Raw genomic sequence first — 14,796 nt, forward strand, 5'->3', positions numbered from 1 at the left:
AATCTTAATAGCTGACACCTGTGATAACTGTTACAGCTGATTATTGTAACCTGGAACTAAAGCACAGTAAATTACCAACATCCAGAGGTCTGTCTGTAACTAGGGGTTGTCTGTAAGTCGGGTGTTCTTAAGTAGGGGACCGCCTGTACAGTCAGTTTTTTTTAATGACGCTGGGGAACCAGGTGTTAATGTTATCTCCCCGATGTAGCTGTACATTTATCGTTAGTCAGCACATTTGTACCCATCTTTTTTTGGTTTTTATTTCCCTGGTTTTGGAGTTCTTTGATTTATCCTAGAGGGGGATACATTTGGCATTTCTGTCTTGAGCTACCTATACCATTTATTGCTTATGTCTACTGGGGATAAGAAGGGGTTTCTTTTTTGCAAGAAGTTGTGATTTTTTACTGGGATTGCAAAAATAAATGTCAGGATTCAAAAAAGCATATTTGGTGCAGCACTGAAAAAAAAGATTTCTGCGATCTTTGGTGTGCTAGTGAAAAAGTCGCACATTTTGTGCAAATAGTTATATGTATTGTGAGAAAGTGAGAGGTGTTGTGTGGGAAAACCGCTATCTGTCTTACAGGCAGATGAAATGCATGTGGTAAAAGCCCTGGATTTGTCTGCAGTAACCCAAGGGTTAATGCAGACATGTGGTAAGCAGGAATAGTCTGTTTGGTCCATGTTGGCCTAACTAACACAGACACATTTGTAATGTCCGTACTGGGCCTGCTTATTATGGAGTAGGGGTAGGCTGGTAGTGGGACTCCTACTCCACCCGGGCTTCGGTCCTGGGCCAGAAGCAGTAGGAGAGGCACTACCTGGAGAGCTGAAGGCTGAGGCCGGCGCCACACGTGGCGCTTTGTCTGCGCTTGCAAACGCAGACAAAGTCGCGCCCACCGGAGTGGGCCTCGGCTCGAGCGATTGAGCCGAGGCCCGCCCCGGTGGGCGCGACTTTGTTTTTTGTTGCAAGCGCAGACAAAGCGCCACGTGTGGCGCCGGCCTAAGGCCCCTTCCACACTTGCATTGCAGATCACGTCAGTTTGATCAGGGAGCGATCAGGGTTTGGTCAGTGAAAAATGCACATTTTGCATCAGAGTGCAATCAGTTTTCAGTCAGAGTTTGTTCAGTGTCTCAGTTTTTCACGCGCATTTTCAATGCAATTTCAATGCGTTTTTCACGCGCAGAAAATGCGCATGAAATGGACTCAGGGCTGAGCTCTATCTTTTCTATGGCAATTTATGAAACGCATTGCACTTGCAAGTGTCTCAGAGTGCAATGCGTTTTTGATGCATCTCCATAGACTTGTATGGTGCGTTTTTCACGCGCGTGACTTGTAAAAGTAGTGCATGTTGATATTTAAACGCGCGTTACAAATAACGCGCGTGTGTGCGTCAATGGGTCAGAGTGCAATGCAAGATTGAGTTCACACAGCAATGGTAACTGAGTGCCTCCTTTACTACTGCTGGCCAAGAGCGTGTGCCAGGCAGCCTGGTACCCGTATAGTTAGGTACTGTTATTGTATTAGGCAGTGCCTAGCCGGGCAGGGTTTATTTTTGTGTTGCTTTATATGTTCCAAAACCAAGACTGAATTTCTGTTGTTTTCTGAAGTGTGAATAAAACACTTCATTTGGACTTTAACCCTGCGTATGTCCCTGCTTCCTGCACTACTACTACCAGGCATCTACCTGAGCAATTCCCCACAGTACAAAAAAGGGAGCACTATGAGAGGAAAAATAAAAATAAGATAAATGACAAACAATTCAGCCTTTATAAATATGATCTGGATATGAATATATAAATGGCGCAAATGCGGTTTTTCTCATCAATTTCACTGCATTTTGATTCTTTTTCCAACTTCACATGGCATGAGATTTTAAATACAGTCGCTAGAAAGTACAATTTGTTACGCAGAAAACCAGCCCTCATACAACTCTGTACAATGGAAAATTTAAAAAGTGTTTTTAAAAAAGGGGAGCAAAATTTGGAAACGCAAAAGGACATCGGCTGGAAGCAGGTATTTTTGGACACAAATAAGTTTGGCGTAATCCATTTTTCAAATATTGGTGCTCATTTACTAAGGGTCCGAACACCACACTTTCGTCGGGTTTCGTGATTATTTCTGTTTTGCGCCGAATTGCTCCGGGTTGCATGCAATAGAAATGGGGGGGGGGGTGGACGTCAAACAACCCGACGGATTTGGACAAAGCGCGGAATTTAAAAAAGGAATTGTGTCGCAAGATCAAGCACTCACATGCACCAGGTGAACTCTGGTGGACCTCGGCACAGAAGCACCGGATGCAGGAACTCGGGCGCACGAATCCTCGTCGGACCGGGTAAGTAAATCTGCCCCAATGTTTTATATTAAAGGGGCCTAACTTGCTGATCGGTGTCATAGTGATGTGCGGCGCTCGGGACAATCTCGGTCAGTTCCATAGAGATGAATGGAGCATAACCGACATACGTGGCCGTCTGCTCCGCTCATCTCTGGGAGCAAGGAGGGGTCCGACTCAGGTACCTCGGAACCCATCTAACCCCCCTGTTCTCGTGATCACCCAGACCGTGGATAGGGCCTAATTTGTTTTGTGGGAAAACCCCGTTAATAGCCATCCATGTGAGCCATGAACAAAGAGCAGCCAGAGCTTTATGTTACCTTCTAAGTGGTGTCCGTAACAGACGACCCTCTCTGTAATGTCCATAAACTCTTAATAACTTTTTATTGCATTTTTTGTTTCCAATATCCTGCATCATTATACATGTCTCTTACTCTTGTAGATTGTAGTATGAGCTACCGATTTGTCTATAACTCACGTTTGGCTTGTAATACACATATACGCCTGCTTTTACATGTTCCTCTCAGCATCTGCCATATAAAACTGGTGTCCTTGGGCTTTGTCTGGCTGTTATTTACATTTACATAGAATTTGGCAGCTGCAAAGCAGAAGACCTGGTCGGGGGCGCTCAGGCGTGACCATGGGTTGTGTGTTCGGGTTTCCTCATTATGGAAATAGACGGCATGCTATCCAGGTAAATGGATGGAAATGACCCTATAGCAAGTGACCCCCTGACAAAGCAGATGGTGTAGTATATAGTCTTTAAATTATGATATTTTCTACACTCTGGATGGTTTAGTTGACAGATGTTTTTTGTTTCCAGCACTCTGCACACGAGTTTATGGATGAATACACATAAACACCTGTTTACACTCTGTCACCGCAACTACTTAATTAGGATTCTTTTCTCAATGAGTAGCACCCCTGCTGTAACCCTACAGAGAAGTCCAAATCTAGATAGAAAATACTTGTAGAGGTTCTGACCCATGATTTCATGATGTTGCATCACAAAAACTGGTTTCTTCTGTATGTTTTGACACTAACGTTTAGCTCAATATGTCAAAAAGAATATGTAAAGGAAACTTACCATGAGGAATCTATCAGCAATAATCCTGGAACCTAACGTGTCAGGATTTTAGTAATATGTAAATCAAGGCTACTGGGACGTGTACTAGTCTGGCCGGGAACTTGGAGCTAAAGCTTCTCCACGCCACAGTAGCCTCTGCAGATAACTTATTACTAGAGATGAGCGAACATGCTCGTCCGAGCTTGATGCTCGGTCGAGCATTAGGGTACTCGAAACTGCTCGTTGCTCGGACGAATACTTCGCCCGCTCGAGAAAATGGCAGCTCCCGCCGTTTTGCTTTTTGGCGGCCAGAAACAGAGCCAATCACAAGCCAGGAGACTCTGCACTCCACCCAGCATGACGTGGTACCCTTACACGTCGATAGCAGTGGTTGGCTGGCCAGATCAGGTGACCCTGGGATAGACTAGCCGCTGCCCGCGCTGCTCGGATCATTCTGTGTCTGGATGCTGCTAGGGAGAGAGCTGCTGCTGGTCAGGGAAAGCGTTAGGGTGTTCTATTAGCTTACTGTTAGGCAGGAGTGATTCTCAAAGAACCCAACAGCCCTTCTTAGGGCTACAATAACGTTCTACTTTTTTTATTTTAATTTGCATCTAGTACCATTTTGTGAGGAATTAGCAGGGGGACTTGCTACCGTTGTGTTTAGCTCTTAGTGGCACACATATCCACCTCAAACACCAAAGTGGGAAAATTTATTAGGGGTTGGATTTCAATTAGGCACTAACTCAGTGTCATCTCATCTGGCATAGTAGTGTGCTTTGATACTTGGCTAGAAAATAGCCATAGGAGAATACAAAGAGCTTACTTACGCCTACAGTAGCGTTCTATATATTTGATTTCTGGTTGATCTGCTGGTGGCTGTACTTTCTGCAGTGCATGTACTAGCCAATTCTGAGCAATTTGTAGTGAGACTTGCGACTGCTGTGTTCTGCGCTTAGTGACGCACATATCCATAGCAAAGACCGAAGTGGGAAAATTTAGTAGGGGTTGGATTTCAATTAGGCACTAACTCAGTGTCATCTCATCTGGCATAGTAGTGTGCTTTGATACTTGGCTAGAAAATAGCCATAGCAATAGGATAGCATTGTTTGGTTTTAAAAACTCAAAAAAAAACAAAAAACACAAAAAAAAAACAAAAAACACAAAAAAAAACAAAAAACACAAAAAAACCCCCAAAAAAGTTAAAAAAAAAAAAAGTTATAACTCTCATTTTAAAAATGTTTAACCCGAGGGCTAGGGGTAGAGGACGAGGGCGGGGACGTGGGCGTCCAACTACTGCAGGGGTCAGAGGCCGTGGTCCTGGGCGGGGTGAGACACCACCTGCTGATGAGGGAGCAGGGGAACGCCGCAGAGCTACACTCCCTAGGTTCATGTCTGAAGTTACTGGGACTCGTGGTAGAGCACTGTTGAGGCCAGAACAGTGCGAACAGGTGATGTCGTGGATTGCTGACAATGCTTCGAGCAATTTGTCCACCACCAGTCAGTCTTCCACGCAGTCCACCCATGTCACCGAAATCGCCACTCCTCCAGCTCCTGCACCTCAGCCTCCTCCCCCCCAGTCTGCCCCCTCCCAGGAAAATTTGGCATTTGAACCGGCATACTCTGAGGAACTGTTTTCTGGACCCTTCCCACAGTCACAAACCACTTGTCCGGTTGCTGCTGAGCAATTTTCCGATGCCCAGGTTTTCCACCAGTCACAGTCTGTGGGTGATGATGACCTTCTTGACGTAGTGGAAGTGTGTAAAGAGGTGTCCGACGATGAGGAGACACGGTTGTCAGACAGTGGGGAAGTTGTTGTCAGGGCAGGAAGTCCGAGGGGGGAGCAGACTGAGGGCTCGGAGGATGATGAGGTGACAGACCCAAGCTGGGTTGAGAGGCCGGGTGAACACAGTGCTTCTGAGACGGAGGAGAGTCCTCGACCAGAACAGGTTGGAAGAGGCAGTGGTGGGGCCAGACGGAGAGGCAGGGCCAGAGCTGGTGCATCAGCGCCAAATGTGTCAACTAGTGAAGCTCCCGTGGCGAGGGCTCTTGCGGCGAGGGCTAGATCTTCAGAAGTCTGGAGGTTCTTTAAGGAAACACCGGATGACCGACGGACTGTGGTGTGCAACATTTGCCAAACCAGGCTCAGCAGGGGTTCCACCACTACTAGCTTAACTACCACCAGTATGCGCAGGCATATGAATGCTAAACACCCCACTCAGTGGCAACAAGCCCGTTCACCTCCGGCCGTGCACACCACTGCTCCTTCCCCTGTGTCAGCTGCTAGTCAGCCCCCTGCCCAGGACCCTGCCACAAAAACCCCATCGTCGCCTCCACGATCCTCCACAGCATCCACCAGCGTTCAGCTCTCCATACCCCAGACGCTGGAGCGGAAACGCAAATATAGTGCAACCCACCCGCATGCCCAAGCCCTTAATGTGCACATCTCCAGATTGCTTAGCCTGGAGATGCTGCCCTATAGGCTAGTAGAGACCGAGGCCTTTCGCAACCTCATGGCGGCGGCCGCCCCTCGGTATTCGGTCCCCAGCCGCCACTACTTTTCCCGATGTGCCGTCCCAGCCCTGCACCAGCACTTGTCAGACAACATCATCCGTGCCCTGACCAACGCCGTTTCTGACAAGGTCCACCTGACCACGGACACGTGGACGAGTGCTGCCGGGCAGGGCCACTATATATCGCTGACGGCACATTGGGTTAACTTGGTGGAGGCTGGGACCGAGTCTGACCCTGGGGCTGCTCATATACTGCCGACGCCGAGGATTGCGGGGCCTACCTCGGTCCAGGTGTTTCAGGCCTACTATGCCTCCTCCTCCTCCCACCCCTCCTCCACCTCCTCCTCCGAACTACCATCCGTGGGCACGGCGCCATCAGTCGGTAGCTCTAGGCACAGCAGCAGTGCCGTCGCTAAGCGACAGCAGGCGGTGCTCAAACTGCTGAGCCTAGGCGACAAAAGGCACACCGCCCAAGAGCTATTACAGGGCATCACGGCGCAGACTGATCTGTGGCTGGCACCGCTGAACCTCAAGCCGGGAATGGTTGTGTGTGACAACGGCCGTAACCTGGTGGCGGCTCTGCAACTCGGCAGACTGACACATGTGCCATGCCTGGCCCATGTGTTAAATCTGATAGTTCAGCGTTTCCTCAAGACATACCCCAATCTGTCTGATTTGCTCACGAAGGTGCGCCGCATCTGTGCGCATTTCAGGAAGTCCAGCCCAGATGCTGCCACTCTCAGGGCAGCGCAGCGCCGCCTCCAACTGCCCGCTCACCGACTGTTGTGCGACGTGCCCACGAGGTGGAATTCAACACTGACCATGTTATCCAGAGTTTACCAGCAGCGCAGAGCGATTGTAGACTGCCAGATGTCAACTTCCACCAGAACTGGTAGTCAGGTCAGTCAGCTTCCTCAAGTCTACAATGAGGAGTGGACGTGGATGTCTGATATCTGTCAGGTGCTGAGTAACTTTGAGGAGTCAACACAGATGGTCAGTGGCGATGCCGCCATCATCAGCCTCACCATCCCGCTGCTTGGCCTGTTGAAAAACTCTCTGGTCAGCATGAAGTCGGAAGCTTTGCGCTCGTCACAAGAGACAGGGGAAGAATATTCCCTTGTTGATAGCCAAAGCACCCTCAGGTCTGTTTCTCAGCGCATATCGGAGGAGGTGGAGGTGGAGGAGGATGAGGAGGAAGAGGAGGAGAATGTTGGCGAGACACAAGAGGGGACCATTGTTGAGTCCTTCACTGTTCAGCGTGTATGGGCAGAAGAAGAGGAGTTGGAGGAGTTGGAGGAGGAGGAAATGGACAGTCAGGCCAGTGAGGGGAGTGAATTCTTACGCGTTGGTACTCTGGCGCATATGGCAGATTTCATGCTAGGCTGCCTATCCCGTGACCCTCGCGTTCAAAGAATTTATTCCAGCACCGATTACTGGGTGTTCACTCTCCTGGACCCATGGTACAAGCAAAATCTTCCCACTCTCATCCCTGCAGAGGAAAGGAGTGTGAGAATGCATGAATACCAGCAGGCCCTGGTGCACAAGCTGAAACAGTATTTCCCTTCTGACAGCGCTAGCGGCAGAGTGCGTAGTTCTGCGGGACAAGTAGCGAGGGAGAGTAGGCGAGCAGGCAGCTTGTCCAGCACTGGCAAGGGTACGCTTTACAAGGCTTTTGCCAGCTTTATGTCACCCCAGCAAGACACTGTCACCTGTCCCCAGTCTCGGCAGAGTAGGGCTGATCTTTACAGAAAGATGGTGAGGGAGTACGTAGCTGACCATACCATCGTCCTAAATGATCACACAGCTCCCTACAACTACTGGGTTTCAAAGCTGGACATGTGGCACGAACTGGCGCTGTACGCCTTGGAGGTTCTTGCCTGCCCTGCCGCTAGCGTCTTGTCCGAGCGGGTTTTCAGTGCAGCTGGTGGCATCATCACCGATAAGCGTACACGCCTGTCGACTGACAGCGCTGACAGGCTGACGCTTATTAAAATGAATAAAGGCTGGATTTCTCAGAATTTCCAATCTCCACCAGGTGAAGGAAGCTCAACCTGAATAATTGATCCACTCCTCCTCCTCCTCCTCATTTTCCTCCTTCTCCTCCTCTTTGTACAGTAAAGCAGAGGAAAATGGCTATTTTTTGACAGGGCCCACTGGCTCTTGCTATAGTACTTCATGCATTTAATTTTTCTGGAGGGCCACCTACCCGGTCCTCTGTTTGAAACAATTTTTGTGAGTGCCACATACAGGCACTCAATCTATTCCATTTTTCTGGAGGGCCACCTACCCGGTCCTCTGTTTTAAAAAATTTTTGGGACTGCCACATACAGGCACTCAATCTATTCCATTTTACTGGAGGGCCACCTACCTGCTCCTCTGGTTTGAAAAATGTTTGGGACTGCCACATACAGGCACTCAATCTATTCCATTTTACTGGAGGGCCACCTACCTGCTCCTCTGGTTTGAAAAATGTTTGGGACTGCCACATACAGGCACTCAATCTATTCCATTTTACTGCAGGGCCACCTACCTGCTCCTCTGGTTTGAAACATTTTTGGGACTGCCACATACAGGCACTCAATCTATTCCATTTTACTGGAGGGCCACCTACCTGCTCCTCTGGTTTGAAAAATGTTTGGGACTGCCACATACAGGCACTCAATCTATTCCATTTTACTGCAGGGCCACCTACCTGCTCCTCTGGTTTGAAACATTTTTGGGACTGCCACATACAGGCACTCAATCTATTCCATTTTACTGGAGGGCCACCTACCTTCTCCTCTGGTTTGAAAAATGTTTGGGACTGCCACATACAGGCACTCAATCTATTCCATTTTACTGGAGGGCCACCTACCTGCTCCTCTGGTTTGAAAAATTTTTGGGACTGCCACATACAGGCACTCAATCTATTCCATTTTACTGCAGGGCCACCTACCTGCTCCTCTGGTTTGAAACATTTTTGGGACTGCCACATACAGGCACTCAATCTATTCCATTTTACTGGAGGGCCACCTACCTGCTCCTCTGGTTTGAAAAATGTTTGGGACTGCCACATACAGGCACTATCCAAATTAAATTGTCTCCATAGCAGCCTCCACACGTTGTCTCCATTGCTACCTCCAAAAGTCGTCCATATAGCTGCCTCCATACATCGTCCCTTTATCAAACGAGGTGTGTCAGGCAGAAATTTGGGTTGTTTTCATGGATTCCACATCAAAGTTGTTAACTTTGTCGCCACCCTGCTGTGTTATCCACAAAATATACTGGCAAACTTTTACCATTTAGGGATATTATTTCAGCGCTTCTTGCGCATCTGTTTACATTCCCCTCACCCGGCATATCCTAAACTTATAAGAACGCTACTACACTTGATCTTATACAAAAGGTTCTTAGAAGTGCTGTTTGGGGAGTAGCCTAGAGACAGGGGCTTGGATTGGCGAAAGCTCGCCTGGCAGCGGAGCGCCAGCTCCATGCGCATCATGCGCTTCTTGCGCATCTGTTTACATTCCCCTCACCCGCCATATCCCAAACTTATAAGAACGCTACTACACTTAACTTGGTGCAGGCTGGGACCGAGTCTGACCCTGGGGCTGGTCATATACTGCCGACGCAGAGAATTGCGGGGCCTACCTCGGTCCAGGTCTCAAAGGCCTACTATACCTCCTCCCACCCCTCCTCCACCTCCTCCTCCTCCGAATTACCATCCGTGGGCATGGCGCCATCAGTCGGTAGCTCTAGGCACAGCAGCAGTGCCGTCGCTAAGCGACAGCAGGCGGTGCTGAAACTGCTGAGCCTAGGCGATAAAAGGCACACCGCCCAAGAGCTATTACAGGGCATTCCACATCAAAGTTGTTAACTTTGTCGCCACCCTGCTGTGTAATCCACAAAATATACTTGCAAACTTTTACCATTTAGGGATATTATTTCAGCGCTTCTTGCGCATCTGTTTACATTCCCCTCACCCGCCATATCCTAAACTTATAAGAACGCTACTACACTTGATCTTATACAAAAGGTTCTTAGAAGTGCTGTTTGGGGAGTAGCCTAGAGACAGGGGCTTGGATTGGCGAAAGCTCGCCTGGCTGCAGAGCGCCAGCTCCATCCCAAGATCCAACTAACATAGTTGCAGCACCTTTAATCTACTACTAGTTCACTGCCTCCATAATAATAATAATAATAATCTTTATTTATATAGCGTCATCATATTCTGTAGCGCTTTACAAATCATAGGAAACAAATACAAATGTAATGTAACAGAGCACAACATTTGTATGGAACAACAGGAGTGAGGTCCCTGCTCGCCAGAGCTTACGGTTTATGAAGATGATGGGGTAACACGAGGTAAAAGAATATTTAATGGTCAAGCCATTCTTCTTAGGGAATAGAAAAAAATATAATAAATGGAATTGCTGTCGCTTGAACCACTCAGCCGTCATCTTATATACCAGGTCCAGGGTGAATGGGACTGCAGAGAAGTCTGGTGCCTGTTGGTTGCTGGATAACAGATGGGAGGACGACACAGGACGGGTTAGTAGAAGAGTTAAAACTTCATGCAGTTAATGAGTGTTATAGGCTTGCCTAAAGAAATGGGTTTTAAGAGCACGTTTGAAACTTTGGAGGTTAGGTATTAGTCTGATAGTCCGGGGCAGAGCATTCCATAGAATTGGTGCAGCTCTAGAGAAGTCTTGGAGACGCGAGTGGGAGGTCCGCACTAGGGTAGAGGTTAATCTAAGATCACTGGCGGATCTAAGAGCACGGGTTGGGCGATAGACTGAGATAAGAGAGGAGAGGTAGGGGGGTGCAGCATTATACAGAGCTTTATGGATGAGGGTTATTATTATTTTAAACTGTATTCGAAAGGAGACTGGCAGCCAGTGCAGCGACTGGCATGAACTGTAAGCATACATGGTCCCCTTATCAAACGAGCTGTGTCAGGCAGAATTTTGGGTTGTTTTCATGGCTTCCATGTTAACTTTGTCGCCACCCTGCTGTGTAATCCACAAAATATACTGGCAAACTTTTATCATGTACCGATATTATTTGAGCGCTTCTTGCTCACCTCCTTTGGTTCCTCTCTGCCACCCATTGGTTTGAAGCCTGAGTCCATTTAGGGTATGTCGCCATGCCACTCTCTAGCCTGCTGCCGCTGCCTCTGCATGCCGTCCCCTATAGTGTCAGGGTCAATTATTGGATGTTTTAGATGCTATCTAGCTTCATTCTGTCACTCTGTCATGGCCATGCTGTTGCCCATAATTTTGGCATAATGGTGCGATTAGGCAGCCTCAGAGGCATCCATGCATGCTGCCCCTGCTGTTTCCTGTCCATTTCCGTGGTGTTTCCATCCTTTTCTGAGGTTCCCAGGTGTTTGGCCAAGCTTCCCTGTGCAGAGCCTTGGTCCCCTTGAAAAATGCTCGAGTCTCCCATTGACTTCAATGGGGTTCGTTATTCGAGACGAGCACTCGAGCATCGGGAAAAGTTCGTCTCGAATAACGAGTACCCGAGCATTTTAGTGTTCGCTCATCTCTACTTATTACTAAAATAAAATTTTTAACAGAATTATTAAATTATCGATTAGGGCAAAGGCAGGAAGAATCTACTATCAGATACTATCACTTCTGATGGTAGATTCCTCATGGTAAGTTTTCTTTCAATTGTTACTTAATATTTTATTCACAAATACCTCCAAATGTGATGGAATTAACAAAAAAAAGTTGCAACATTTTCTTTAGGACTTTGCTTTTTTGATTTCCACTGTGAGGCCTCTTTTTTTTCCCCAAGTCAGTAGGATCATGGAGATACCAAATTTATATAGTGTTGTTATGTCTCAATACCTTTTAAAGGCTTTGCACATAGAATAAATGTCTTTGCATCACCATATTATGACAATGTAAGGTTTGAATTTTTGCCATGCAGGCTAACGTTTTAATTGATAGCCGGAAATACAGCCTGGGAAACTAATCATTGCATTCCCTGATACATCATAGGGGCACAGATTGGAGCAAATATGAGACTGCCCATGAAGTAGCTGCAGGTGTCTGCTGTATATTTCTTTTTGCTGCCCAAACACATCCACCTAAATGGGACTTTGCTGCAAACAGGCCATGATTTTGGCATAATTGAAAATGAACTGAAAGCTGGAATCATCAGGGGGCCTCGGCTGTACCAGGCAACAGATCGGAGGGGGTACCAGGTGTCGGATCACTCCCATATCTTAGGTCAGTTCCTGAGTTTAAAATCGTAGGATTTTGTCCAGCGTTTGATCAGAGTTCAGCAATAGTGCTATCCTAACCATCCAATTTTTGTAGTCCAAGTATTAACCTATCTGTGTCCGATTTTTTTCATCTCATCCTAGTGCAATCATTTCATTTTCCTTGCACCCATTGACTTCATGGGTCAATTACTTTCACGGTAGCGATATTGTGTCTGAATGACACCTTATTCCCACTGAAGTTTGTTTGGTCGGATTACTTCACGAGTTACAAGAATTTCTATGTGTATGGGAAACAAGAAAGAACTAGAAGAGACACTTTGAGCTCCGGTCGTATTGTACCTTACACTTGGGATATGCAGATGTGGGTGAGCTTTGCACTATATTTTTCATGTCTACTGTACAACTAGGATGGCGATGTGACTGCAAAAAAAAACAGATGGTCATTTAGAACTAGGACCAAATTCTGCTCAAACTTGTACAGTTTTCCACATGGTTTCTGTGCAACTGGCCTAACATATACAAGAAGAACGCAAAATACACACCCAGCCACACACTTCATTGTTAATAACTTACTGACTATGACAGGGACTGTATTCTGATTTGCATCTCTTGACCCTCTCCAACGGTTCAGCCGAGAGAAGAATGAAGCCTTTGGTGTCTTCCATGAATCTTTAAATTTACAAGTGCTGCGTCCTGCAGAAACGGCACAATTTAGATGTTATCTCCCAGTCTGTGCGCTCTCATCTAGTGGTTAATAAAGTATGTCAGCAGTTTTTATTTTCCATTATGCCTCAAGATGCAGAGGAATTATTTTCTGTCCAAAACACCTGACTGCATCACTTAAGGTGACCAGAAGGTTATCTTGTGGAGGTAATCTTCTCTCGGAGTTTCCTGAAGTTTGCTTGTGAATTTTACATCCCTGTGAGCTTCATAGGATCGTGTGTGCATATATTTTATTTTGATTCATTATACAGACGGTCCCCGGGTTACATACAAGATAGGTTCTTTAGGTTTAAGCTTAAAGGACATCTTCCAACTGGTTTACTGATGGTCCCTCACGTCACTAGTGCAGACAACGCAATGTCATGTTGACAGGTGGGACCAAGCAGCAAAGTACAGAGCGGGAAGGAGGGGTGCTTACATAATCATATGGCGGTAGATGTCCAAACTTAACCGCTCGTCCTTTAATCTAGGGAATGGCAACATCTTTCATAGCTTCTGGGACGCCTAGATTACAGTAAAAACGTCTTTATAACAATATGTAGATGAGCTATTTAGTGATGTTTTTTACACTACCCCGGACGTCCCTGAACCTATCAAAGACGTTTAACCCCCTAGGTTAAAGGACGAGCAGCAAGGAAAAGGAAGGTGCGGGGGCGTGCATAATTAGCAGTCCGGAGAGCTGGACATCTTGTCCCCACACCCTGGGCTGCTAATTATGACTTTCTTTTCTAGGTGATCCTAGAGTTCCATGATTAAGAATGGCTAGTCCGTTCGAAACGCGTAGGAACAGGATTAACACTGTGGATAAATGTAAATGACGCAATAAAAGTCTGAAAGCTCATCGATGTTGGCTGGACCATCAAATTTTTTCTAATTTGTATCGTGCCTTTGCAAACAAGGCGGGTGCCGTGCCGACCCCGGTGTGAACTTGGAGGTGAGCTGGGATACCTTGTTAAAACTACCGACAGACCGCACCGGAGCGGAGGTGAGTATTTCTAGGTTTTGTTTGTGTTTTTGGAGTGGTTGATTTCCTTTAAGTTGAATTTGTATATAAGTAGGAACTAGTAGATTTTATCATTGTAATTCCAGAAAAAAAAAAATTTGTCCCTGTGACAAATGGATTTTCAACATTTTGTGCTCTTATAAGAACAAGAATTGTCAATAAAACTTCATTACAGACACTTTATAGATGATCATTGCAGTCTGGGACTAAAGTAACATCCAGAGACTTCACCAGAGGTCACAGGGGCAGAGGGGTTTCTCTGTAATTAAGGGTCGTCTGGAAGTCAGGCACCTCCTGTACATTATTTCCCTGAAATAATCACATCAATATAGAGAAAATTAATTCATAGTGTAAAACTAAAATGGGAAAGAGCTTGGGTAGCAGAAGTTCAGTAGAGCCAAGAACCATGCCTGTGATGTCAGACACCGTGACTATCATAATCTACCTATATCTGTTATCCATGGCCTCCTCCCTTCTAAAATCAACTTGTATAATTATGTCAATGAGCCTGAAGGGCTCTGGTAGGTGTTTCCAGAGCCCCTCTGTGATGTAGCTTCACAGGTTGTTAAAATGAGCAGAGCAGGTCTCCCACCATCCTGCTTAGTGAAACAGTCTGTGAATCTGCAACACTGAGGGGCTCTGGTCACGCCTCCCAGGGCCCATCAGGCTCATTAGCCTAATTTTAAAAGTTGATTTTGGAAAGAAGGAGGCCATGGATAACATATATAAGAAGATTACCACAGTCATGGTGCCTGGTTTATCATGATGGATTTTGTTGGTAGATTTTCTTTAAGACATGAGATAAGTTACATAAAATACATAAAAGATTCCTTGCAGATCATCCTGTTATGTTTACTACTCAGCTGCTCTTATAAGGGTTTCTTCTACCGCTAGATAAATTGTGGGAAGGTAAATAATCTTGGCAGGAACGCTGGAACTTATTATGTAAATTG

The sequence above is a fragment of the Engystomops pustulosus genome, chromosome 5, assembly GCF_040894005.1.
Source record: "Engystomops pustulosus chromosome 5, aEngPut4.maternal, whole genome shotgun sequence".
Classification (NCBI taxonomy): Eukaryota; Metazoa; Chordata; class Amphibia; order Anura; family Leptodactylidae; genus Engystomops; species Engystomops pustulosus.